The following is a 5913-nucleotide window of genomic DNA, read 5'->3' on the forward strand; positions in this document are numbered from 1 at the left end:
AAACATTATATCATAGTGACATATGTGCACCTATGTTTATAGCATCACAATGTGTGATAGCCAAAACTTGGAAGCAACTAAAATGCCTTCCACCTGAGGAATGGATGAAAATGTTGTGGTGTTTTTATATGATGGAGTATTACTCAGCTTTAAAGAATGATAAAGCCTTCCTAGATAGGTGGATGCAACTTGAAGATATATGCATAAGTTAAATAAACAAGACTCACTTGTGTAAATATCACAGAGTCTTTCTAGTTTAAGAACTCAAAAAAAGGAACAAAAATTTAAAAGTACAACACTACTAAATGGAAAGCAAGAACTTAAGCATTAAACAATGAAGAGAGGGCAAGGAGAAAAGCTAGGCAACGTGGTAGGAGCAAAACCATATATTTATATACACAAAATATTTAAGGCAATGGTCCTCATGTCTCCATCAGGTTTTTCAAACTAGCATTTAATTGGTAGGATTCTCACCCTGACTAACTGTTCACAAAATGAGATGCTATAAACATAGGTGCACATATGTCACTATGGTATATGCTAATACCTGTGAACTAAGCAACTACACCAAAGATAGCAGTGTGTAATTCTAGGGTTATGCTTGGAATGCCTGCCATTATGGTCTTCTAAATGAATACTGCTTCTAATGTCACATCAATTACTGCTATATTCTCTCAAGTTAATGTTTTGTTTAAAAAGTTAATAAAATTGAACAAGAGAGAAGAAAAAAGTCATAGGACTGTCCTTTTACAATGTTGTAAATGGTTAGATTTCTAAATTTCTGTGTAAAAATGTGTAATTATTTATTTAATAAATTTCTATTTTTTCACATTTGATAGGGATTCAAAGTTTAGCATATCAATTATTGTTATTAAATACTTGTTCCATGTTATGTTTAAGGCTTTTGATATTCAGACAGATGGTGATGTTAAGCTCAACTGCATATGTTGTAGGGTCATAATATTAAGCTTCTCTTCTGCAGGGTTAACAACTTAAATTTGTACACCAAAAAATTAGATAAAAAGAAAGGGCTAAAAGGATAGCCAATAGTTTGGCTATCATAGCCCTTGAAGTTCAGTGAGGACTCAGGACATAAGAGAACCTGTACTGTAACATCCTGTAACTCAGTGTTGTCCCAAATTTTCTGATCAAGGAGATTATGCAGCCACAGAGCAAAGGGATCGACAATGTAGAGTGTGCCTAAGGAGAGTCACCTAGAGAGAAAACATTCTCTCAGGCTTTCACAGAGAGCAAAATGGTTAAGCAATGGCCGTGACTCATCCACGTGGCTGACACTGACAACAGATCTACAAGCTACTGCACATAGGTTCAGGGTATAGACTGAGGGGATTTGACTGACCTTGTCAGATATGAAAGTTACATTTCTTGTTATATAGGTCTTGCTTTATATTGGTCTTAGCATCTAGCAAAAAAGTATAAACATAAAGTATAAAAAGTAAAGCCATATTGTATGCTGAGCTGTAAAAGACTTAAGTGAACAACTTCTGGCATTGCTAGTCCTGTAGATAACCCACTACTCTTATGGCCTACTTAACTATATTGGATTAGTTTGCTGAATTCACACACCTACAGTATTTGAATAGCAATGGAATACCTCCCTGTGACAAAACTAAACAAAAAAGAGGGATATAAATGAAAGACCATTTTGTAGTGAAAACTAATGTGTGTGTGTAAAAATAGTTAGCATAGACATACAGGTACTTTATCTCAGTTTAATGAGAAGAATGATCTGTATTAATAGTATTTAGATAAAATATCATCACTGCATCTTTTACTATGAATAACTACTATGAAGACAATAATATGCAATGTATTAATTATTGTAACTGTACTACTGTTTTTAAATTGTCTCATTGCGATTTCTTTTTCAGTAAAATTAATTTTAATAAAGAAATGTTGTCTCTTATAACTCCTAACAACCATAGTATCCTAGAGAGCTACACTATCAGGAAAAATGAACTAAAGATAGAAGGATGGCAAAGTTAGGGACTCTGAGAGTAGGGTTGAATTTAGCATGTTTTTTAATGGAGAATAAACACAATTATTGGACATTACTATGAAAAATTTTGATAATTGTGACTGAGAAATACATTGGTCAGAATTACAAACAGAGTTCAGAATACATGATAAGAATATACAAGGATATATTATCTGATTGTCCTTATTGACATGGACTCTCACTTTAATATATGAAAATGTTTTACCTTAACTTGATATACTCTAAGACATTTTCTTTTGATGTTATAGCATTATTTAGTAGCTACTGATCATTTTTCCCATAACAACAAGAAGAATTTTCTTTGCCTTGGAACTGAATAACACATGGAAATTATGACACATATCAACATATTTCTTAATCTTTATATTTTTCTAAAATAATAATGATGACTTTAATTTGTATCTCTCCACAGAATTATAATAATAATTTTCATAATTGCTATGGCAAACACTTCCTATCAAATTGAAACCAATTAAGAGATATAAAAATAGAATATAAGAAATCATTTAGAAGCTATCCACATTGAATTACTGTCTTGTTTAAATACTTCTTGATATAGACACCCATTAATGACATTCCTCTTTCCTCAAGCACCTGTTCTTGGTAAAAACAAGAGCTATATTGATTTGCTGCAATTTATCTTCTCCCAGGAATTTTGTCCTGACAGTGCGAGAAGATTAATTGGAATTAATGGCATTTGCACAGCTAATTAAAGTCATTCTTCCTAAAGTCAAATCAATTCCTTTAATCAGAGAAGTGACAGAGCTTTGCTTACTTGTCGTAGTCTGCATGTAAATGTTCCCTGGATGAATCAGTTTTTGCAAATATCAGGAACAGAATATAGTAACTATTTGCATAGGCCAAAAGTTTTTCTGGTTCTTAGTAATTTACAAGCTATCTTTTATGCCATTTATATACATACTGTATTTTAATTTAATACAATAAGGCATGATTTATATGTATTTTATATCGCTTATCTTTAAAGCTTATTTCAACGATTGACAAACGTATGCATGAATCCTCAGCACAACTGTTAGACAAATTTCATATAATGTAGGAGGAGGCAAAGAGTTAACAATTATTGGTTAATTTTGACAAATATTTGATGTTCCATTTGTATTTTCTTGTTTGATCATATTATGTCAATTCCTTCTTGACATTGACTATACATGCAGAAGAAATTGTTCATTAAATCCTAATCAGATACAAAAGTTATATTTCTTGTTATATAGGTCTTGCTTTATCTTGGTCTTAACCATCCAGCAGAAAAGTATGAAAACGAAGTATAAAATGTAAAGCCACATTAATATGCTGAGCTGTAAAAAGCTCAAGTCAACAACTTTGGACATTGCCAGGCTTACAGAAAACCCACTACTATTACGGACAACTGGACTCTATTGGGAGATTCTGCTGAAGTCAAGCACCTACAATATTTAAATGACAATGGAATGCCCTTCTCTGACAAAACTAACAAAAAAAGTGGGATAGAAATGAACGACGCTTTTTTATCTGTATTTTCAAAATAGTTAGGATAGATATGCAGCTCCACTGTCTTAATTCAATGAATACAGAGGTTTGTTGTAATAGTGTTTGAGACAGGATACCATGTCTGCATCTTGTATTATGAATAACCACTAAGACAACACTATGCAATGTATTAATTACTGTAAATGTGACAGTAATCGGTTGTGAAACTATCTCATTGATATTTATTTTTCAATAAAATTATTAAAACATAACACTAATTAATTCAGGAAAATGAATGCATATTTCTAAATGAAAGTTTAGACCAATGCATCGGATTCTTTGTTCATGTTTCTGTTTGCTACCATCAATCAAGTGGTGACTGTATTAAGCATACGAATGGAGAGAAGGCATAGAAGACCTGTGTTTGCATTCCTCCATTGTGACTGAGAATATAATTTAACATTCCATAAAAGAAAAGAGTGTAATAAATGTGTAAAGGGTAAAGCATAGTTTTGTTTACAATAAGCTAGATGAATATTTCAAATAAGTCCAAGAGGGAACAAATATTTTCTTGTTTAATGTAAATACCAAGCATTTGCTCTGTGATGATATAAATATCCACTTTTATCAAATATTCATAGCTCTGTTTTTGTGTGGCCAGACTCTTTGGCAGATATTAATACTTTCTCAATGTGGCCACTGAGTTTCACCGTTCCTGTGGGGTTTCTGTAAGCTCTGATCTCTTAACTCTAAGCCCTTTTCTTCGAATATTCGTGGAACTCTTTGTTCCTTTCCTAGAGACTTCTCTGACTCTGACAAAGAACCCATAGACCCATATATGTGCAAACCTGAAATTCAAAGAACTATTGTCTAATGAGCCAGCCTAGCATCAAAGGGTGAAACATGACAGATAAGTCAGTGACACTTTCTGCAGGCTCCATGAAGGCTCTGTTTGGATCAAATACCCTAGTTATTCACAGACAGAGTCAACTGCATGGGGCATTTTTACATTATCTTTTCCTTCCTTCTTTGCTTTGGTCCCTTGTTGCTACTCCCTGGAACTGTTTTATAATTGATTTGCCTTCCTGCAAGACCTCATCTCATAAGCTAAGTTTGTGTAACCCAGGCTGTGTAGTTGTATGTATATGATGTGACAATGCTGAAACTAAGTTTAAAACATCCCCATAAGATATGGTGTAAAGTAATAAAATTGCAAGAAATGATTGAGCAAAATAACCCAATATTTTAAAAACTACACTGAAGCATTCAATTTTTTTGAAGTGAGGAGAGGAATGGTCTTCCCTAATACCTGGTTGTATAAAAATCAATGCATTGACCTTTCAGGATGTGTTCCTTTATTTCTGCTACTTTGGAATTTACTAAAATTGATTATGGTGCATATTTTAGACTGATTAATAAAAAAGCATGAACAATTTGGGATCAGTTCATCTACAATTATTGAAGCATTAGTAAAATGTAAAAAGTAAAATCATGTTTACATCTTTTTATGACATTTCTGAAATTAAAATTAAGTTGTATTGCTAACTAACGTATGCATATAACCAATACATGTTAACATGAGGTTTACATCTGACATGTCCATGTGTGCAATAAATGATCATTTAAATTAATAATTTATGGCTAACTATGTACAATTGGCCTAATAATTGTAGGCTATGTTATTGCTCTTCAAATTGCTATGGTCAGCTGTCTAAACTTTAGCAATCCATGTAAATTCATAAGATTTTGTGAATCTTCTGATTTTACCTCTTCCTGAACAATAAGAGACATTTTTCCTTTCCTAGTAATAATAAGTCTTTTTTCTATTGAATATAAATCTTCACTTTTTAAACCAAGATAGTCAGAAAAAGTGGCTGCTCTGTTTTTATCCGAAGGGATAAAACTAAAACATAAAACCTCAAACAGTAGTCAAAATCAAAATACACAGAAAAATCAGTTCTCCATATGATTTGATTCCTTGGGTTCATACATCAGTATTACCTTTTTTTGTAGTTTTGAAATTTGAGAGAGTTATTAATAGCAACTTAAAATAAAACCTAAGGAAAATAAGAAAAATAGCAATAACATTAACCCCTTAGTACCTCCTCATATACTGTGCTGACGAAAACAATCAATGAAAGATGAAAGAGAACCATAGTGAGGACAATTTTTATGTGAATACATGTGTGGTGAAGCTAGTAAGACAAACTATAACTACTATCTAGTTCCCTACTCATGGATCCTTAAATATTTTCACAGCTTCCCAGAAATGACTTCCATGAGTAAAGAAATTTCCAAATAAGGGGGAAAATATAAGAACAGTCTTCCCTTAATGATATAAATAAATGACAAAGGAGACATCCATCCATTGCATGAAGAATAAAGAAAAACTCATTTTGAAAAGTGTCATTATAACAGTTATTCTC

Source organism: Octodon degus, unplaced genomic scaffold (assembly GCF_000260255.1).
Source record: "Octodon degus isolate 3935 unplaced genomic scaffold, OctDeg1.0 scaffold00333, whole genome shotgun sequence".
Taxonomy (NCBI): Eukaryota; Metazoa; Chordata; class Mammalia; order Rodentia; family Octodontidae; genus Octodon; species Octodon degus.